Below are 22,500 nucleotides of genomic sequence, written 5' to 3'. Positions count from 1 at the left end.
CGCTCGCACGCACGCGGGAGCCCCCACGCGCCGGACGCCGGCCAGGCCCGGCGGGACCCTCCCCCGACTCGGAGGGGGGAGGCGCAGGCCGCGGTAGGCAAAGAGCGGCGCTCGGCCCCCACCGCGGGGCCGGCAGAGTCAGACCCCTCGCAGAGAGGAAGTTCTGCCCAACACGCAACGGTAGTCACCCCGCACCGGTGGCCACAGAGGAGGGGCGGCGGCTGGGGGGTTCCGGTACCCCAAGGCACCCTCTCGGATCGCTAGAGAAGGCTTTCTCACCGAGGGCGCATCGCCCCCACCCAAATCGTGCCCCCCCGCCCGTCCGGGCCCCGCGGAACGGCGTTCCGAAGGCCTGACAGCCAAGGGCTCCGGGGGGCGGGCGGTGGATTCGCGCGGTAAGGAACAGGCACCACAAGGCAATCCTGAGCGCTCGCGGCCGGGACCCCGGGAGGAGACCGCCCTTCGCCACGCCACGCACGCCATGCTCGCGTCCCCGACCAACCGGGAGTTTTGCGCCTCCGGCGAGGCAACGACGAGCGGAGACAAAGCACGGCATGCCAGGCAAAAAAGGCGGCAGCCCCTCGGCTGGCCAAGCGCCAGAGCGCGGGCTCGGCCCGCCGCAACCGGCTCACACACGCCCCACCAAGTCCAGTCCCCACAACACCACCAGCACAGCTTGCGGCGGGGGATGACGAGGCACCCGCGTCCCACGGGGGGGGGCGGGGTGGGCCTCCCTTACCGACTCCACCACCCGCTCCTCGGACACGCCACCGACAGCGGTGGCCCGACGGAGGGGGCTCGCTGGGAACGGGAAACGACGCTACCGACTCGGCCTCAGGCACCTGAGACGACCTGGAGCGCTCCAGGGGCACCACGGAGGGCCACGCGCACAACGCGCTCAGCACGCCCAAGCGCGTGAGCAGCGCGGCGCCGGGACGGCCCTCCCCGTGGCGGGGAGGACCGCGCACCACACGAAGCCAGGGAAGGCAAGCGAGAGTGTCCGCTGCGTCGGGGGACCCCGGGCCCGCGAGCGCCGTCAGGCAGAACACGGGAAGGCGGGGTCGGGCCGGAGCCTGCACACACCCCCCCCGCACCCCCCACCTCACCGCCACGGCGGGCAGAGGCGAAGGAGCGAGGGGCCCGCGGGCAGAACGAGAAGAGCGGTCCCATTCGCCATGAACGTCCGTCCCTCGTCTGGCGCGGCTTAGGCCCGGCCCGGGAGAGCGCGAGAGCACCACATCGATCTGGCAAAACACAAGCGCCGAGAGGAGCCCGAGGAGGGGAGAAGCCGGTGAGGACAGCAACCCGAGGGGGAGCCTGTTTTGTTTTGTTTTTTTTCGGCCTCACCGGCACCCCCTCGAAAACCCCAGGGCAGGAACAGCCGGACAACCCGAGAGAGAGGAACGCCTGACACGCGGCACGGAGCCTTGCGGGACGGGAGGTTGTCACGACCACAGCCGGGTGCCCACAGAGTGGAGGACACAGGGTAAAGGACCCACGCGCCACCTGCCCACAACCGCCCTCGGGTGCTGGAGACCGGAGGCGGCACCAACGGCCTGGGCCACCTGGAGGCACAGGAGCCGGCGCACAGGCCCACGCGGACGGCTCAGGCCAGCGACGGCAGAGCCGGGCTTGGCATCCCTGTCAAGCCCGGAGCCCCGCCACACGCCCAGAAGCCCACCTCCCTTAAGGAGAGGATCGCCCAAACATAACGTGCCAGCACCTACCTGGCGGCAAAAAGGGCTCATTTCGGGCGAGAAAATAGCCGCGCCGCCTGGCGTGGCCTAGCCACAGGTCACCGGGATCTCCTGGGACCGTGTCCCGGCCACGGGCCCCAAGCACTAATCCATCGCCCCCGTCTCCCCCCGGAGCCCCCCCCGCGCCCCCCCCCCCCCCCCCCGGGCCATCTGGTCGACCCCCGGAACGTGGTGGCAGCCGGCAGCGAGTAGGGACTTGGCGGGAGGTGGAGCGGCCCGGATAGGCCCGCCCCCGGGTCCGCCTTTCGTCCCCAAATCGGGACTTTAGAAATTCTCACCAAGTTCTGTGGAGGCCCCTGCGGACGCCCTCCTCCCCGGGCCTCAGGACCGCCCCATGCCGGTCCCCGACTCCCGGCCGGGACTGAGGAAAGGGGGCGATGCCGCGGAGGCGTCCCCCCGAAGGCCGGACCTCAACGGGAACCGCAGCCGGGCCCCTGGGGCCCTCGCGGCCCGGCCCGGCCCGGCCCGACCCGGTCGGGTCCCCACCTCCGCAGCGGGCCTCGGAAAACTTGTTAAGAATATCGGGTCCGGGGCGCCTGGGTGGCTCAGTTGGTTAAGCGACTGCCTTCGGCTCGGGTCATGATCCTGGAGTCCCGGGATCGAGTCCCGCATCGGGCTCCCTGCTCGGCGGGGAGTCTGCTTCTCCCTCTGACCCTCCTCCCTCTCATGCTCTCTGTCTCTCATTCTCTCTCTCTCAAATAAATAAATAAATAAATAAAAACCTTAAAAAAAAAAAAAAATATCGGGTCCGATGACCGGGACCCCACGCGTGCCCGCGGCGGGGCCCGTCGCGCCATCCATGGGCTTCCCCGCAAGGCTCAGGCCGGTCCCCAACCGCCCGAGCGTGACACGGAAGGCCCAACGGCCGACCGGAGCCACGGGCCGGATGGCGTCCGGGCGCCCGACGCAGCCTCTCCCATTCCCGCGGGCGGAGGAGGGGGCACCGGCGGGTGCTGGTCGACCCGTCCAGGCGGCCACCCTAGCGTGGCTCTCCGGGAGCGAGGCGGCGGCGCCACCACCAGCCCACAAACCTGGAGGCTCAATCTCCCGCGAGCGGAGGTCGCGCCGGTGGCCCGGAGACAGCGGGCCGATCTCGCTAGCGTCGCCGGCCTCCCGGTACTCCGCCTCGGGAACCGCGGCCAAATACAATCCCTTGCCGACATCGCTGACACTCCGGCGGGGACACGCTATCTAAAAGCGGCCGCCAGGTGGCACCCGACAACCGGCGCGAACAACAACGAGGCAGATCCGGATCGCGGGCCCGCGAAGGCGCACAGCCCGGCCGCCCGGCCGCCCGATCTCGTGGGGCACGGGCCTCCCACAGCGGCACACCTGCGGCGCCCGGGCTTCCGGGAGGACTTAAGACACATTTCGGCGGGCAAGGACCGTAAAACCGAGACCAAGCGAGTACTCCGACAACCACCACGGATGAACCTTCTCTCTTCTATCATTTTAAGGGGAGGAGGAGGTCTCTCTGAAGCATACGAAGAAAGCTCAGGACAGGAAGGGGGGGGGGGGATTGACACACACCCCCAGAAAGGTGCACATCAAATCCGTCTCTGCACGTACGCGATAACGTCCAAGGCCAACAAGCGGGGCGGGGCGTGCGGGGGCGGGGGGCGGGGCGCGCGGTGCGTGCGGGGGCGGGGGCGGGGCGGGGCGGTGCGTGCGGGGGCGGGGGGCGGGGCGGGGCGGTGCGTGCGGGGGCGGGGGGCGGGGCGGGGGCAGGCGCGGAATGGGGAGGAAGGGAGTTAAAATAGTCCTTCACTCAAGAAATCCAGTTCCGCAGAATAGAGAGCCCAGAAATGGACCCTCAACTCTATGGTCAACTCATCTTTGACAAAGCAGGAAAGAATGTCCAATGGAACAAAGACAGTCTCTTCAACAAATGGTGTTGGGAAAATTGGATAGCCACATGCAGAAGAATGAAACTGGACCATTTCCTTACACCACACACAAAAATAGACTCCAAATGGTTGAAAGACCTCAATGTGAGACAGGAGTCCATCCAAATCCTAAAGGAGAACACAGGCAGCAACCTCTTTGACCTCAGCCAAAGCAACTTCTTCCTAGAAACATCGCCAAAGGCAAGGGAAGCAAAGGCAAAAATGAACTATTGGGACTTCATCAAGATAAAAAGCTTTTGCAAAGCAAAGGAAACAGTCCACAAAACCAAAAGACAACCGACAGAATGGGAGAAGATATTTGCAAATGACATATCAGATAAAGGGCTCGTATCCAAAATCTATAAAGAACTCATCCAACTCAACACCCAAAGAACAAAGAATCCAATCAAGAAATGGGCAGAAGACATGAACAGACATTTTTCCAAAGAAGACATCCAAATGGCCAACAGACACATGAAAAAGTGCTCAATATCGCTCAGCATCAGGGAAATCCAAATCAAAACCTCAATGAGGGCGCCTGGGTGGCTCAGTTGGTTAAGCGACCGCCTTCGGCTCGGGTCATGATCCTGGAGTCCCAGGATCGAGTCCCGCATCGGGCTCCCTGCTCAGCGGGGAGTCTGCTTCTCCCTCTGATCCTCCTGACCCTCCCCCCTCTCATGCTCTCTTTCTGTCTCTCTCTCTCTCTCAAATAAATAAATAAAATCTTAAAAAAAAAAAAAAAAACCTCAATGAGATACCACCTCACACCAGTCAGAATGGCTAAAAGTAACAAGTCAGGAAATGACAGATGTTGGCGGGGATGCGGAGAAAGGGGAACCCTCCTACACTGTTGGTGGGAATGCAAGCTGGTGCAGCCACTCTGGAAAACTGTATGGAGATTCCTCAAAAAGTTGAAACTAGAGCTGCCGTATGATCCAGCAATTGCACTACTGGGTATTTACCCCAAAGATACAAAAATAGGGATCCGAAGGGGTACGTGCACCCCGATGTTTATAGCAGCAATATCCACGATAGCCAAACTGTGGAAAGAGCCAAGATGTCCATCGACAGATGAATGGATAAAGAAGATGTGGTATATATATACATACAATGGAATATCATGCAACCATCAAAAGGAATGAGATCTTGCCATTGGCAACGACGTGGATGGAACTGGAGGGTATTATGTTGAGTGAAATAAGTCAAACAGAGAAAGACATGTATCCTATGATCTCACGGATAGGAGGAATTCTTAATCGCAGGAAACAAGCTGAGGGTTGCTGGAGTGGGGGGTGGGGTGGGAGGGATGGGGTGACTGGGTGATAGACACTGGGGAGGGTAGGTGCTCTGGCAAGCGCTGTGAATTGTGCAAGACTGTTGAATCTCAGATCTGTACCTCTGAAACAAATAATGCAATCTATGTTAAGAAAAAAAAAAAAAGAGGGCGCCTGGGTGGCTCAGTTGGTTAAGCGACTGCCTTCGGCTCAGGTCATGATCCCGGAGTCCCGGGATCGAGTCCCGCATCGGGCTCCCTGCTCGGCAGGAAGCCTGCTTCTCCCTCTCCCACTCCCCCTGCTTGTGTTCCCTCTCTCGCTGTGTCTCCCTCTGTCAAATAAATCAATAAAATCGTAAAAATATATATCTTTAAAGAAATCCAGTTCCGGGACATCCGTGCCGTCCAACACTAGTACGGGGTGGGCGGGGGAGGTGCTCTAGAAGAGTTAAATATTGATGATGATGATGATGATGATGGAGAAGAAGAAGAAGGAGGAGGAGGAGGAGGAGGAGGAGGAGGAGGAGAACTGTTCCATGCTATTAAGGGTAAAACAAAAACAAGGCGTAGAACTTCCTCTGGCTCGTAAAGGGGGAAAAAAAAAATGGTTTGGGTTTTGTTTTTTGTTTTTTCTTTCTTCCTGTTTCAACTAAGCGCATTTCAGGGCACCTGACTGGCTCCGGTCGGAGGAGGCCCACGCGACTGCGACTCTTGATCTGCAGGGGTCGTGAGTTCCAGCACCATGCTGGATGATCACTCAAAAAGCTTTCAAAAACAAACACGCAAACAACCGACACCGAGCAGCATTAACCATCAAAGATACACACCTGTGACGAATACGACGTCAGAGGAAACCACGAGCAGCAGTAGCAGAGGATAGGACACTAGAGGGCAACAGAGCCCCATCCATAGGTGCTAGGGGCACTTGAACGCTTTCTGTGTCCACTAGGGACCTCGAAAAAACTTCACTCCCCTATCCAGGGAGGAGAGGGGAGAAGCAACCTCCAGCAAGAATTCCTTTGATTATCTTAATCGCAGGAAACAAACTGAGTGTTGTTGGAGTGGGGGGTGGGGTGGGAGGGATGGGGTGACTGGGTGATGGACACTGGGGAGGGTGTGTGCTCTGGTAAGCGCTGTGAATTGTGCAAGACTGTTGAATCTCAGATCTGTACCTCTGAAACAAATAATAATGCAATCTATGTTAAGAAAAAAAAAAGAAGAAGAAGAAGAAGGAGGAGGAGGAGGAGGAGGAGGAGGAGGAGGAGGTAGCAGGAGGGGAAGAATGAAGCGGGGGGAAATCAGAGGGGTAGACGAACCATGAGAGACGATGGACTCTGAACAACAAACTGAGGGTTCTAGAGGGGAGGGGGGTGGGAGGATGGGTTAGCCTGGTGGTGGGTATTGAGGAGGGCCCATTCTGCATGGAGCAGTGGGTGTTGTGCACAAACAATGAATCATGGAACACTTCATCTAAAACTAATGATGTAATGTATGGGGATTAACATAAGAATAAAATAAAAGAAAAAAAAAAGAATTCCTTTGATTAAAGGTAACTCTTACTACATTGAACTTCACCATTTCGGGGCACCTGGGGGGTGGCTCAGTCGTTAAGCGTCCGCCTTCGGCTCAGGTGACGAGCCCAGGGCCCTGGGATCGAGCCCCACATCGGGCTCCCTGCTCCGCGGGAGGCCTGCTTCTCCCTCTCCCACTCCCCCTGCCTGTGTTCTCTCTCTCGCTGTCTCTCTCTGTCAAATAAATAAATAAAATCTTTAAAAAGTAAATAAATAAATAAATAAATAAATAAATAAATAAATAAATAAATAAATAAATAAAATAAACTTCACCATTTCAACATGGACCTTTAATGGTTTCCTTCCCAACCAAGCCTTTCTCCTTGCCTCCTCCTTACCCGCGTGAATCCCTGATCCCACTTCACAACATCCCCCCCCCCACACACACACACCAGGCTGAAAACTGTTCTCTCTAAACCATAAATCCTGAGCATCAGGAAAGTACACGAGGAAACACAGACGAGAGAGAGAGAGAGAGAGAGAGAGAGAGAGAGAGAGAGACCAAGCAAATAATGTGGCTCTGAAGGCTGGACATCGATCGAGTTGAGAGAAAGGACCAGACATCACAAACTCGAAAAGAAGGTTTTCCTTTAAAGCTGATCTCTTCCTGAGTTGGCTAAACTACGTTCTTTACTGGTACGGCCTCCACTCAAGAGTGCGACGATCAAAAGAAGGTTTCGCAGTAAACACTTCACGGGTGCATCTATTAAAAAAAAAAAAGAAAAGAAAAGAAAAAAAAGGGCGCCTGGGTGGCTCAGTTGGTTAAGCGACTGCCTTCGGCTCAGGTCATGATCCCGGAGTCCCGGGATCGAGTCCCGCATCGGGCTCCCTGCTCGGCAGGGAGTCTGCTTCTCCCTCTGACCCTTCCCCCCTCTCATGTGCTCTCTGTCTCTCTCATTCTCTCTGTCTCAAATAAATAAATAAAATCTTTAAAAAAAAAAGTTCACGGGTGCAGGCTTCACATTGGTTTTTCAAGTACACGTATTTCAGGGCACCTGGCTGGCTCGGTCGGAGGAGGCCCACGCGACCGCGACTCTTGATCGGCGGGCGTCGTGAGTTCCAGCACCGCACTGGATGGGTGTACAGATTACATACACAAGCAGACAGGCAAAAGGAATTAGAATCGCTATGGTGATTTCGAAGAAAACAAAACAAAACTCAGGAAACAAAGTCGTCCTCTCCGGGCCCGTTTCATGCTTATGTATAGAGGCGATAGAGACCCTGTGATGTTGGCAGACAAAAGAGACAGGTCGGTGGATGGAACGCCACAGATACCCAAACAGATAGGCCCAAGCCCGACAGAAGTTTGACAAATGCGCAAAGGCCATTGGAAGGAGGAAAGACGGCCCACCTCCCCACGAAATCAGAGGGCAGGCATCAGACATCCACAGACCCAACACGCAGGCAAGCAGGCAGACAAAGAAACAAGAAAGCTGGGGCGCCTGGCTGGCTCAATCCGTGAACCGTCCGCCTGCCTTCGGCTCAGGCCCTGAGCTCAGGGTCCGGGGATCCAGCCCCACATCGGGCTCCCTGCTCGGCGGAGACTCTGCTTCTCTCTCTCTCAATCTCTCTCTCTCTCTCTCTCTCTCCCTCCCTCCCCCCTCCCTCCCCCCACCCCTCCTCTCAAATAAATAAAAGTCTTTTAAAAAGAATAATTTAAAAAAAAAAAAAAAGGAAGAAAAGAACGTCACTCACTCCCCTTCCGGCATAGGGAGGACATCTTCGGGGGGGGGCGGGGGATGGGGGGGATGCCTCTCGGGAGAAAAGGGGGAGATTCAGCGAGTCAGCGCACCCTCCTTGCACCTGTGTGTGGGGGGGGGGGGGGTGGTGGTTTGTGTGTTTCCTTGCCGCTGCTCGTTTTTTACAAGTGTATATAGAGTTCAAAACAGTATGCTGGTTTCCTTTATATCTAAGTCTTATCTCGGGTTTGGGTTCTGATGGGAGGAGGGAGGGCCACCTTTTCTTCCGACATGGTGGAGAAGGAGAAGAGGGATGCAGGCCTGTGCATATTCTTTTCCGTCGTGGGGTGAGCAGAGGACTCGGATTCAGCTCTTGCTGGATGGGATCTAATTTCTCTGTAAACAATCAGGCAAGATATCAGGCGAACAGAGGGCGAGCAAAGGTTAGCAGAACATGGACAAGATTGGCTATGGGTGCTGGAGTTTCCAAAGCAAGGATTTCATCAGAGGCACGTGAATGTCAAAGATTTCCAGGGACCATGTTCATGGATGACTTGGGGTATAGGTCATTTCAAAGTTACGGTGCTACCACCCGGTCACTTGAGCATACTGTCTCCAGCTCACGGCTGCAGATGCGATATGGGGCTCCTCCAGGGATGGAATTGTGCCAGAGAAAGGGAGACAGCAGCCTGTAATTGAGCCTAAGGTGTGTCTGAGAGAGTGACTCTCTAAAGTGCCTTGAGGCAGAAGGAGACCAGCTAGATTTGTCTTTGCTAGGTATTTGTGGCAATGGGGTCGGTGTGGCTGGTGGGTGTTGTCTGTTTATTTTCTAGATTCAGAGAAAGAACTCTTCAAGTGGAAGTATTTGCACAAGGGGTCTGGCAGGATGGGAGGGTGCAGGGGTCGGTCCATTTAACAAGATAACAGGAGGATCAGGCCTTTTAAGAACTAGGCAAAGAGAGGAGTTTAGCTTTGGTCATCACAGCACCTGGCACCTCAGCAGAAACAACAGAAGGTTCCCAGGATGAATTGAGTTGCAGGAGTCAGCGTGAGCAGACCCCACCACCCTCAGCCCTTATCCCTCAGCGCCCCCCCCCCCCGCCCCCCAGGCACACACACCCGGGCAGGCAGCGGCTATAGTCCACTCCGAGCTCCAGATCTGGGTCCCGCCCCCCCACCCCCACCCCCACCCCCACCCCCACAGGGCTCCCCTGTCCTCTTCTCAGCCAGAGATGTATATGGGAGGGTGGTCCCAGAACAAATCTCCCCTCATCCACGGAAACCTTGCCAACACTTCGACCACTTTGCCTGAGCTACCAACTCATCTGTACCCGTGCGTGATTTTTTCCCTATGGACCAGGGGCCTAGTTACCAACTTAGGATGGACAGCCCCCCCCCCCCCCCAGCCTACTGTTCCAATTCGACCAGAGGACTTCAGTTGGGGGGGGATGGGGGGGCTGGGGCTGGGGCTGGGGCGGCTGATGGGACGTTCAGGGTGATCCATTCTAATGGGCCTCATTCAATCGCTTCATTCAAATGCAGAAAGCTTTCTGTTAAAGTCAGAGCCTGGAGCTTCCCTCCATTCAATGGCTTTCCTCAACTCCCCCTAACCCTTAGGCTGCAGCTTGCAAACTTCGGAGAGAGATGAGGGAGGGAGGGAGGGAGGGACGGAAGGGAGGGAGGGAGGGAGGGAGGGAGGGAGGGAGGGAGGGAGGGAAGGGAGGGAGGGAGGAGGGGAAGGGGAAAGAGGGTGTCTGAAGAGCTCACCTCATCTGGGGGCAAAAAGAGTCCCCTCCTTTTCCTAACCCACGAAACTCCAGTAAACCCTTTGGGAATCATGAATGTGGGGGATGATGTCTTACTATACTGCCTTCCAGGGATGGGTGTGCAGGTAGGAGGGTGTGGCATGGTGTGGCTGGCTGAGTCTGAGGAGGACCTTGAACACATGATGGTGGTATCTTAGCGGTCAGAGGCCAAACACAAGCATGGAGTGATAAGGGCTAAGGGCTAAGGGCTAAGGGAGGCCTGACAGGGACCGTTCTAACTCATCCACCGAGTTATGGGCCCAGCAAGCACACTCCTCTAAATCAACATTAACAGTTTATTGATTGTTGGGGCACCTGGGTGGCTCAGTCATTAAGCATGTGCCTTCGGCTCAGGTCATGATCCCAGGGTCCTGGGATCGAGCTCCGCATCGGGCTCCCTGCTCCGCGGGAAGCCCGCTTCTCCCTCTCCCACTCCCCCTGCTTGTGTTCCCTCTCTCGCTGTGTCTCTCTCTGTCAAATAAATAAATAAATACAATCTTAAAAAAAAAAAAAAAAAACAGTTTATTGATTATCCATCGACCTGTCCTCCCTCTCCCACCTGCTTCCCAAGGGAAATCCTCGGTCTCATTCCACGTAGTCACTGGCTGTTTTCGCACACCACCTTCCTGTCCAGTAAGAGGAGGAAGGAAGATGGACAAACAGGAACCAGCCCCACAGATGGCACCTCTGCACAGAGGGGTGAGTGTGAGTCTCATTGGGCCAACTGTGACTCTGAGCCATGATCCCAGGGTTGTTTAAAATATGGAACAGAAGGAGCACCTGGGTGGCTCAGTCAGAACAGCACATGACTCTTGATCTCAGTCAGGGTCCTGAGTTCAAGCCCTACACTGGGACTACAGATGATGAAAAATGAATGAATGAATGAATGAATGAATGAATGAATGAATGAATGAATTTTTAAAAATAAAGTATGTAATGTTTATCTCTTTAAAAAAAAAAAATGGAATGGAGGGGCGCCTGGGTGGCTGCCGGTTGAGCATCTGCCTTCAGCTCAGGTCATAATCTCAGGGTGCTGGGATCGAGCCCCACCCCTCTGGGGCTCCCTGCTCAATGGGGAGTCTTCTCCCTCTCCCTCTGCCCCTCCACCCACCCATGCGTGCAAGCTCTCTGTCTCTCTGTCTCTCTGTCTCTCTGTCTCTCTGTCTCTCTCTCTCTCTGTGTGTTTCTCTCTCTGTCTCTGTCTCTCTCTGTGTGTCTCTCTCTCTGAAATAAATAAATAAAAACAAACAATCAAACTTCAAAAAGGAAAAGGGCAGGGACATTTATGATTATTCATGGCGAAAGTTGGAGCACGTATATTCAGGAAACATATGTACCATAGATTCCCATGTTTACTTCGGGGTGGAGACCTGACATCTGAATGAGGCAAAACTGAGTCCCTGATGTCAGGAGGTTATCTGAGGACAAGGAGAAGAGGCTGTGGGCATGCTCTGAGAGCTGGTACAACCTGGATGGGGTCTTAGGCTCCTTTTCTCAGGTAAGGAATCAGGACCTCGCTTCTTCATAGGCTGCAGCCATTATCAGTTGACCTTGAGTCCAGACTTCTGCAGAGACAGCCAGTATTTGGTAGCAGGGCCTGAAAAGACACAATAGCTGACTAGGGGGAAACAGTTCCCTGAAAAACCAGCTTTAAGCTTTCTGCTAGCATCAACCTCATTAACCTTATGGGGCACGGTTTCAATCCCCACCCCCACCCCCACCCCCACCCCCACCAAGTGAGGATCATTCCTCAGTCTTAGGGAATTGGGATGATGATGGCTGTGGCTATTCTTTCATCTCCTCAGGGGAGGTAGGTTTTGGGTAAACGACAGTTTCTGTAAATCTTAGCTGTAACATGGCTATGTTCAGGGCTAAACAGAAGTTTTTAACCTACAGGTTAAAAGGGAATAAAAATAACAGGGAGTCAGACATGCTACATTTTTCCCTGTTAAAATTTCCCCTTGTCCATCCTGCATTCCATTTCTATGACACATGGGCAGAGGTCTGCCTTCTTTATTTAACTGCTTCAAGCTGAATTAGGGTGCAGTAGAGGCTTTGGAATGGAAGGATCTGAGACACTGCAGGTCGCAATTTTTGGTCCCTTGTGCTAATGGAGGGGGTCTCAGAGATAGTTCCTTATCTGAGAACTTGGTTATTTTTCTACATGGTTTGGGACTACATGACACCATTGATTTTATCCCCAAGTGTAGTCTAAGGAATAGTAACAGTAGAGTCAAACCCAATTCTCTCATTCTCTCTCAAATTGATCTGATATCGGTGGGTATCCAAGAATACAGATCAGTAAATTAGTCTGAGCCCCTCCCCTGGGGGGGGGGCGGTAGGTTGTGGTGGTGAAGGGCTTCTGGTAGCCAAGTAGCTTAGTGTTTGATTTTATTTACATGGGTTCTTTTTTATTTTTTTTTTTCTTTAAAGATTTCTATTAAGTAATCTCTACACTCAATGTGGGGCTCGAACTCACAACCCCGAGATCTAGAGTCGTATGTTCTACCAGCTGAGCCAGCCAGGTGCCCCTATTTATATGGGTTCTTATTTTCCAAAGAGGAGTTAATACAGGTGCAGCAAGGTGGAATTAAGGATCATAGACTCTGCCTCATTCAGCAAGTGATCTTGTAGTTAATAAGAGGCATTTCTATGGAAACAAAAGGAAAACATGGTTAATGGTTGGAACAAGGGATACACCTGGTGTCTAAGTCCAGAGGGCTGCCAGTGAGAAGGTCTCTAGATGTCAGGCTTGAAGCATCCTCCAATAGAGTGGGAGTGGGCAGGGGCAATCTGACTAATTTTTCTGGCGTATAGTTCAAATGTCTCATTTTGAGTGACTCATAGAGCAACAGGCACAAAGATTGTCTATATATGAGTTATTGTGGTCATTTCCCTGAAATTTATTTCAAGTTGTCCAGCTTTCATTTGCCAGACTTCAGGAAAAAGGACAGTTTTAGTTCTTAATGATTGTAAGATAAGAGAATGGGAGAATGTTCTGAAACAAATAATGCAATATATGTTAAGGGGAAAAAAAGAAGAAGAAGAAGAAGGAGGAGGAGGAGGAGGAGGAGGAGGAGAAAAGGAGGAGGAGAAAAGAAGAAGGAGAAGAAAAGAAGAAGACGAAAAGAAGAAGAAAAGAAGAAGGAGAAGAAAAGAAGAAGAAGAAAAGAAGAAGAAGAAGAAGAAGAAGAAGAAGGAGAGAAGAAGAAGAAGAAGAAAAGAAGAAGAAGAAGAAGAAGAAGAAGGAGAGAAGAAGAAGAAGAAGGAGAGAAGAAGAAGAAGAAGAAGAAGAAGAAGAAGAAGAAGAAGAAGAAGAGAGAAGAAGAAGAAGAAGAAGAAGAAGAAGAAGAAGAAGAAGAAGAAGAAGAAGAAGGAGAAGGAGAGAAGGAGAAGAAGAAGAAGAAGAAGAAGAAGAAGAAGAAGAAGAAGAAGAAGAAGGAGAAGAAGAAGAAGAAGGAGAAAAGAAGAAGAAGAAGAAGAAGAGGAGGAGGAGGAGGAAGAAGGAGGAGGAGGAGGAGGAGGTAGCGGGAGGGGACGAATGAAGCGGGGGGAAATCGGAGGGGCGGACGAACCATGAGAGACGATGGACTCTGAACAACAAACTGAGGGTTCTAGAGGGGAGGGGGGTGGGAGGATGGGTTAGCCTGGTGGTGGGTATTGAGGAGGGCCCATTCTGCATGGAGCACTGGGTGTTATGCACAAACAATGAATCATGGAATACTTCATCTAAAACTAATGATGTAATGTATGGGGATTAACCTAAGAATAAAAAAATAAATTAATTAAAAAAAAGAGAGAGAATGGGAGAATGTTGGAAACCTTAGTTTGAAGAGTCACAGTCAGATACTCAAGGAAACCAGAAGGATCCAGGATCCAGTCCAGTTTTATAGGCAAACAATAAACGTTCAAAGATAATTAATCTAACACTCACAAAAGTGTGTTATTGAAATGTAATCTTTCTCTCTAAAGTCACCTTCATTCCTGTCAAAGATAGCCAAAAGAAGATTAATTTGTTTGTAAAACAAGTCCAGTTTTAACAAACTTGGCCCAATCATCTACGTAGGGACAGCAAGAATAGCAATTGACCATATATGGGGTCTTTCTTCTCTTTTCTTTTTCCTTTCCTTCTTTTAAATCTGCTTTGATGGAGCTTTTTACAAGGAATTTTAGATTGATCCTTTAACTGCCTTTTTAAAGCCGAGAACCAAGCCAAATATTGGCCATCAGATTCGCCTGCAAGACTTGTAGATTTGCGGAGGGGTAGACGAACCAGGAGAGACGATGGACTCTGAACAACAAACTGAGGGTTCTAGAGGGGAGGGGGGTGGGAGGATGGGTTAGCCTGGTGGTGGGTATTGAGGAGGGCGCATTCTGCATGGAGCACTGGGTGTTGTGCACAAACAATGAATCATGGAACACTACATCTAAAACTAATGATGTGATGTACGGGGATTAACATAAGAATAAAAAAAATTACAAAAAAAAAAAAGACTTGTAGATTTGGGTGAATTCCTCTCTTCTTTGAGGGCCTCCAAATTTCCTGAAGTTCCTGCATCTGCCAGGAGGTGGTACTCTTCACTCACCTGGTAAGGTTGAGGGGACCTCTCTAAGCAAGGTTATCAGGCCAACATTTCTAAGGGGCTTTACTGGCTCCATAAAGTCAATCTGACTTTCTTAAAGCAGTCTCACCATATCTGAGTCTACGCATGTGTCTCTTCGAGATGACAGTCCAGGGGCACCTGGCTGGCTCAGTCGGTAGAGAGCACGACTCTTGATCTCAGGGTTGTGAGTTCGAGCCCCACGTTCAGTGTAGAGATTATTTAAAAAATAAAATCTCGGAGGAGCGCCTGGGTGGCTCAGTCGTCAAGCGTCTGTCGGCCTTCGGCTCAGGTCATGATCCCAGGGTCTTGGGATCGAGCCCCACATCGGGCTCTCTGCTTGGCCGGGAGCCTGCTTCTCCCTCTCCCGCTCCCCCTGCTTGTGTTCCCTCTCTCGCTGTGTCTCTCTCTGTCAAATAAATAAATACAATCTTAAGAAAGAAAAAAAGAGTACACTAACAATCCAAGAAAACCTTGTCATTTTAACATAGAAAACCCAAATCTCAATCTTATACCAGTGTGCTTTTCTTCTTCTTTTTTTTATTCTTATGTTAATCCCCTACATTACATCATTAGTTTTAGATGTGGTGTTCCATGATTCATTGTTTGTGCACAACACCCAGTGCTCCATGCAGAATGGGCCCTCCTCAATACCCACCACCAGGCTAACCCATCCTCCCACCCCCCTCCCCTCTAGAACCCTCAGTTTGTTGTTCAGAGTCCATCGTCTCTCATGGTTCGTCCGCCCCTCCGATTTCCCCCGCTTCATTCGTCCCCTCCCGCTACCTTCTTCTATTTTTTTTTTCTTCTTCACATAGATTGCGTTATTTGTTTCAGAGGTACAGATCTGAGATTCAACAGTCTTGCACAATTCACAGCGCTTGCCAGAGCACCTACCCTCCCCAGTGTCTATCAGCCAGTCACCCCATCCCTCCCACCCCACCCCCCACTCCAGCAACCCTCAGCTTGTTTCCTGCGATTAAGAATTCCTCCTATCCGTGAGATCATAGGATACATGTCTTTCTCTGTTTGACTTATTTCGCTCAACATAATACCCTCCAGTTCCACCAGTGTGCTTTTCAAACTGCCTTCTCCCAAGCTCAGTCAGTCCTGACCATGCATAAAATTCCTTTTCAAAAATTCTCCTTCACAAACCCCTTCCACAATTTCCTTTTTCATTCAGACTCGGTCTTAAAGTTTTCTTTCTTTAAGTACCCAGTCCCGTTTCAGTACACCATTACTTCCTTTTCCCTCAACAAAAAAAATGTTTTCTCATTTCTTGTACCTCTTTTACACGTCTCCTACCTTCCCACACACGGAGTTGTTTTTGTTATCATTTTGTAGCAGTCCCAATTCCATGTGGCAGAATTTTAATTCTTAGAAATCTCAGTCTCTGGTGAAACGTTAGTAGTAACCAATGGCGCACTCTCTATTACACCAGAATTCTTTAGATTGGCAAATGTATGAATATATTTCATAAATTTTATTTATTTGACAGAGAGAGACACAGCGAGAGAGGGAACACAAGCAGGGGAAGGGACAGAGGGAAAAGAAGGTTCCCCAATGAACAGGGAGCCCAATGCGGGGCTCGATCCCAGGACCCTGGGATCATGACCTGAGCCGAAGGCAGACGCTGAACGACTGAGCCACCCAGGCACCCAAACGTGGTTGGTTGGTTGGTTGGTTTTTATAAAGGTGATGGAGAGGTATATTTTGATAACCACAAATACAGGCTCACTGTTGTGACGGGAGCGTGGCACATTCCACTGCCCACCCAACGGCTTGTAACGCAGGGAGAACCGAATCCAAGTGCTTTTATGACAAAGAAAAGAAAGAAAAGGAAAGAAAGAAAGAAAGAAAGAAAGAAAGAAAGAAAGAAAGAAAGAAAGAAAGAAAAAGGGAAAGAAAGAAAGAAAGAAAGAAAGAAAGAAAGAAAGAAAGAAAGAAAGAAAGAAACGCAAAGTTGATTATTTGTATTATGTGTGACATTGATAGCTCCAAAACCACGTCTTTTTAAAATAAACCAACAACCTTGAATTGGCTTTAACGCCAAAGAAGTTGCACCTGCGTCCACTAAAAAGTCAATCGATTGTTTTCCCCCATCAGACTCCTTGGGGAAAGTCTGAAGCGGGCGGTCTAAGATCAGCGGAGCCCTCGGGCCCCTTCCTGCTAGTTTGGGAGGTGCTCCAATTTAAACCTCATAAGGAGGTGGCCCAAGGGCTTGGGCCCAAGGGCAAGGGCTTTTGCTCCTTGATAAGGGGGTGGGGAGGAGGAGGAGGAGGAGGAGGAGAAAGGGGAGCCCATGGCACCCGGGGGGGGGGGGGCGGGGGGGGCGGGGGTAGGGAAGGGCGGCTGAGACGGCGGCAGGGGAGTAGAGCACTCCAGGCACACACACCAGTGGTGCAGAAACGGGGCAGGGGAGGCGGCAAGGGAGCCATTGGTAAGGCCCAGGGCACATATACATTTACAGTTTTGGACGAACCTTTTCTTTTTTTTCTTCTCCGCCTCCGCCTCCGCCTCCGCCTCCGCCTCCGCCTCCGCCTCCGCCTCCGCCTCCGCCTCCGCCTCCGCCTCCGCCTCCGCCTCCGCCTCCGCCTCCGCCTCCGCCCCTTTCTTCATCTCCTTCTGCTTAATAGGCTTTGTCTGTGGTGGCTTTTCAGCCCTCCGGAAGCCAGTGGGTTGGGCATCGGTTCTGGTGCCTGTACTTGGGGAGGAGGAGGAGTGGATTTCAGATTTCTAGCATCGGCCTGTCTTCCTCCTCTTCTTCATTATTTTGACTGTTGGGAAGTGGGGGTAAGGTCAGGTGTGTTAAATTTTTGTCTATCTCTGGGCCGTCCCTTGGGTCCCTTACCTTGAGGCATCTTTATTGTGGAGTGACATAAGAGTCTGAATGTAGGGAATTTCATCCCAGATCATGTGAGCTTGAAAAACTGGGTTTATTCTTATCTGAGTTTTACCATGCCCGATTTTTACGAGCACCTGCCTCTAAACTCTTTAAGTAGGGGCACCTGTGTGGCTCAGGCAGTTAAGTGTCTGCCTTGCGTTCACATCATGATCCTGGGGTCCTGGGATGGAGCCCCACATCCGGCTCCCTGCTCCGCGGGGAGTCTGCTTCTCCCTCTCCCAATGCCCCCCCACCCCCAGCTCGTGTGCTCTCTCACTCGCTTTCTTTCAAAGACATAAATAGAATCTTTAATAAAAATAAAACTCGGGGCACCTGGATGGCTCAGTGGTTAAGCGTCTGCCTTTAGCTCAGGTCATGATCCGAGGGTCCTGGGATCAAGCCCCTGCATCGGGCTCCCTGCTCGGCGGGAAGCCTGCTTCTCCCTCTCCCACTCCGCCTGCTTGTGTTCCCTCTCTCGCTGTGTCTCTCTCTGTCAAATAAATAAATAAAATCTTTAAAGAATAAAATAAATAAAATAAAATAAAATAAAATAAAAATAGAACTCATTAAATAGAGCTCCTTTACAAATGGATGTTAGCAATAGCACCCGGAGGTGGAGGAAATACCTCACATGTATAACACATACGGACACATAGACACAAACAAGATGCAAACAAATTTTAGCCTTTGTTTCAGTCTTATTTGTGGAGAGGACATGAATGGAGAGGACACGAAAGACCCAATGTTCAAATCTCCCTCTTTTAGTAAAACAAATGCAACTGCGAAGCAGCATTACCGTGTACAGATCCCACCCGTCAGTTGTTTTCCATTCCCAATGGAAACAGGGTCGGTTTTATGCAAAGATAGCAAAAGCTGCAGCAACCAACCAACCAACCAACCAACCAACCAACCAACCAAATGAAGACCAGAGCATCTCCCTGAGTGTTGGTTCCTCCCCAAAAGTCGGGGCTTCACTGAGGGAACCAAAGAGCTTCCTAGTTTCTGATCACCCAGTCTCCTAGCAGGCTTTCTCTAATTGTGTACACAATTCAGACATGTCAAAAGAACCCCGCTTGGGCCATCTGAGACTCATGTTATCGTGAAATGTTTCCCATGCAAGTAAGCACTTGCAAGTATAGGCTCCCTATGCATTGTACATGTAGCGTGCAGGTGTTTCTTGTGAGGGTGGGCCGTTGTTTCCTCAACATTTGGTGCAGGGTTCTACAGAGTTTTGGTTTGTTTCGTTGGTTTGGTTTTCTGCACACGTGTGTGTGGGGGGGGGGTGTGGTGTGGTGTGTTGTGTGGTGTGTATCTGTGTGCACGGTATCTATCGCTGCTGCGCAGCTAGCTGATCCTCAGGGTGCATCATCCTAACACCGCAATGGCTCGAAACAGCATTTCTTTATCGATAACTTCCTGGTGCTTGCCCTGGGTGGCCCCTTGGGTTCTGCGGGTTTACGCCGGGCTCACTCAAGCAGTGGCTTTCGGCCAGAGGGTCAACTTTCACACGTCTGGCAGTCGGTGCCGCCGAGCACCGGGCTGCCTCTGTTGTCAATGCCTCTCATGCTCCAGTCAGCTAGACTGGCTTTCTTACGTGGAGGTCTCAGGACGGCATGCCAAGAAGGTCGAGAACGCCGGCAGACCACCTCTTCAGGTGTAGGCTGTGAAACCAGCCAAGTGTCACTTCTGCTCTATTCTTTGGGTCAAGACAAGTCCCAAGACCCGGTCCAAAATCAAGGGACAGAGCAATCAAGCCTACCTCTGGATAGCAGGAGCATCGAAGTCATAGGACGTGAGGGTGCACACGTGCCGGGACGTGAGGGACACACGGTTGTCGGTCTGCCACAAGGGATTCCTAAACCCTATGCCGCGATGCACATTTTTGCAAAAGTAAGCTTTACGTTTTAGCATCTAAAACATGATTTCCTTTGAATCAACCCCTAGAATTGGATTCACCAGGAAGAAGGGGAAGATGCGTTTTCCAGCCTCTTGATACAGAAGCTCTTGATTTCCAGAGGGCACTTGGAGGACCCTTCACCAGTCTCTGCTTTGTAAGGCGGGGGGAATTTTTTTTTTTTAAGATTTTATTTATTTATTTATTTGTTTGTTTGTTTGTTTGTTTATTTATTTGAGACAGAGAGAGAGAGAGAGAGAGAGAGAGAGAGAGAATGAATGAGAGAGAGCACATGAGAGGGGGGAGGGTCAGAGGGAGAAGCAGACTCCCTGCTGAGCAGGGAGCCCGATGCGGGACTCGATCCAGGGACTCCAGGATCATGACCGGAGCCGAAGGCAGCCGCTTAACCAACTGAGCCACCCAGGCGCCCAAGGCGGGGGAAATTTAATTGGCCAACCCCCCATGAAAAAGCGACCGATCACGTTCCGACGTCCGAATTAAAGGCAGGCTTCCTTTTTAAAGGCATCCATAGAGCAGCCAGCTCCGTGGCAAGGAGCCGGACTTCTGTGTGTCTGATGAGGAATCCCATTCTCGGCATAAAGGCAATCTCGGGGAGCAGTCGGAGGCAGACCAGATCTCAGATCCACCAAACCCAAGAAATCCCTTGTGATCTGAATGGCTGAATTTGTTGAGGTTTCCCTCCCGATGGCTAAGAAGATGCCTTCCTATCACAGATGACAAAACACAAACCAACAAAACCCCGATAGCTGGGCAGGGTCTTCAAGAAAGGGCCCCTTTTTCATGGAAGCCAACTCTTCCATCTCGCGCCACCCGCCATCATGGAGAGGAAGTCTCTCGGGATGAACGAATGCCTTTGCAATCTACGTTAACCGACTCTCTTTTCCGATAGGCTGACACTCTTTCCCCTCGTGGACACGTCCCGAGATCGGCAGGCTTCGGTGCATCGGTCTTCTGTGCACCAAAAGCCGTGCGAAGGCCCCTGTCGTCGAAATGTATTCGGCATGGACGCTAGTGAAGAATTTTAAACCAGTCTAGCCCGGTTCAGTCCTTCAGTCCTTTTTTTTCTCATTTCTTACATGACCGCTGTGTCCTAAAAGGATACAACTGAGGAAACTCCAGATGGAACAGAGGCAAAGGGAAGGGGGGCAGAGCTTCCGTGTTCCGTGACCCCTCTCCAGGAACGCCTCTGTCCCCACCATTTCAGGCGTTCAAGCAACCTGGAAGCTCCCCGAATTAGGTTAGTTCTTCTTCGAAGGGGCGGGGGTCGGGGTGGGGAAGGTTGGGGAGCGCCGAGGTTTGGAAACATTGCAGGGCAATCAAGGCTATTGCCAAATCTCGAGTCCGTGCAGAGGTACGTAAGGTACACGTAAGGCCGGGATGGGGGGCGTGGCGTGGCGTGGCGTGGCGGGGCGGGGCTTGGCGGGGCGGGGGTGGGTGGGTGCGCGCGCCTGGCGGGGAGGGTTGCGGTGTGTGTCCATGTGCGTTCAGCAGGTGTAGGGGAGGAAGAATGTTCCCTCTAACTTCCCTTTCTACTCCCTGTTGGGGGAGAACAGTGAAGAGAGCCCGGGTGAGGGCGAGGGCGACGGTGACGGCGAGGGCGACGGTGACGGCGGGTGGGGGCGAGGCGCGGACAGGAAGGGGGGAGGGGTAGTAGAGGTGTTTATTTCTTTTGGCGGTGATGGAAATGTTCTGGAAATTGCAGTGAAGGTTGTGCAGCTTTGTGAGCCACCTTAAAAAAAAAGAAAAAAAGGCCACCCAATGGCCCACTTTTAAGAGTATGCGAAATATGGCATGCGAATTGTATCTCCACTTCGAAAATCTGTGACGAAACAATGTGATGGACATAGGGAAGGAGGGAGGGACGGACGGGACCCTCACCCTCACCCTCACCCTCACCCTCACCCTCACCCTCACCCTCACCCTCACCCTCACCCTCACCCTCACCCTCACCCTCACCCTGGCTCTCTTCACCGTTCGATCCATGGATCGATCGATCCATCGATCCATCGATCCATCGATCCATCCATCCATCTATACATGCCATGCATGCAGTCTGTCGGTTCATGTAGACATCAAAGGGGGGGGAGGGGAAGGGGGCCACGAGGGGAGGGGAAGGGAGGAGGGGAAGGGAGGAGGGGAAGGGGGCCAAGGGGGGAGGGGAAGGGAGAAGGGGGAAGGGGGAAGGGGGAAGGGGGAAGGGGGAGGGGAAGGGGGCCAAGGGGGGAGGGGAAGGGAGAAGGGGGAAGGGGGAGGGGAAGGGGGCCAAGGGGGGAGGGGAAGGGAGGAGGGGAAGGGGGGAGGGGAAGGGAGGAGGGGAAGGGGGGAGGGGAAGGGAGGAGGGGAAGGGAGGAGGGGAAGGGGGAAGGGGGGAGGGGAAGGGGGAAGGGGGAAGGGGGAAGGGGGCCAAGGGGGGAGGGGAAGGGGGGAGGGGGGGAAGGGGAAGGGGGAGGGGGGAGGGGGAGGGGGAGGGGGGGAGGGGGAGGAGGGCGTGCATGATACTGGGCATGGTTTTTATTCTGAGTGCTTTTATTTGTTCCCCAAACTAATCACCTCTGTGGAGATAAAAGATCACCCACATGAGAGCGGGAATCATTTCTTGAGGGCAAGAGAGTCTGCGGTCGGCCACCACCGCCTGGGTCTGGCAGAGACGCCAAGCAAACGCAGGCCAGGCGGAGGAGTGGAAAAGCTTTCTGGTGGCAAAAGGGGAAGGTCCGATGAGAGGTTGTTGGGGGTGGGGGAGCAGGATGGGAGCTGACTAGAAGAGGAGTGTCCTAGGTCATTTCAGGGAAAGAGAAACTTGATTTCCGTCCGTGGGTCCATCGATCTCATTCTCTCATTCTCTGGATCTAGCTCTGTGCTCCAGACGAACACATTCGAGGGCAAGACCAGGCGCGGCCAAGAGGACTAGACGGGTGGACGACTAGGCACGGTCAAGGTGGAAAGTGGGGGGCGACTGGGTGGCTCAGTCATTAAGCGTCTGCCTTCGGCTCAGGTCATGATCCCAGGGTGCCAGGGTGCCAGGGTGCCAGGGTCCCGATAATCGAGCCCCGCATCGGGCTCCCTGCTCGGCGGGAAGCCCGCTTCTCCCTCTCCCACTCCCTCTGCTTGCGTTCCCTCTCTCGCTGTGTC

The 22,500-nt window shown here is 52.7% G+C and overlaps 1 long non-coding RNA gene across 1 annotated transcript in view; it reads right to left on the bottom strand.

Annotated features, from left to right (window-relative positions):
* Positions 1-21,287, bottom strand: part of LOC135363423 (uncharacterized) — a 41,447-nt gene extending 20,160 nt beyond the window's left edge. Inside the window, exons 1-4 of the long non-coding RNA XR_010409107.1 lie at positions 17,790-21,287; positions 17,055-17,349; positions 11,309-11,568; positions 8,445-8,562 (exon numbers count right to left, since the gene is read on the bottom strand). This is a non-coding gene — a long non-coding RNA (uncharacterized LOC135363423). The remainder of the gene's footprint in view (positions 1-8,444; positions 8,563-11,308; positions 11,569-17,054; positions 17,350-17,789) is intronic.
* Between the last annotated feature and the right edge of the window lie 1,213 nt (positions 21,288-22,500).

Source organism: Mirounga angustirostris, unplaced genomic scaffold, assembly GCF_029215605.1.
Source record: "Mirounga angustirostris isolate CCGP_5_RB_7025 unplaced genomic scaffold, mMirAng1.0.hap1 SCAF_226, whole genome shotgun sequence".
NCBI classification, from domain to species: Eukaryota; Metazoa; Chordata; class Mammalia; order Carnivora; family Phocidae; genus Mirounga; species Mirounga angustirostris.
Note: the sequence above shows the minus strand (reverse complement) of the source record. Positions and strands in the feature narration are given on the sequence as shown.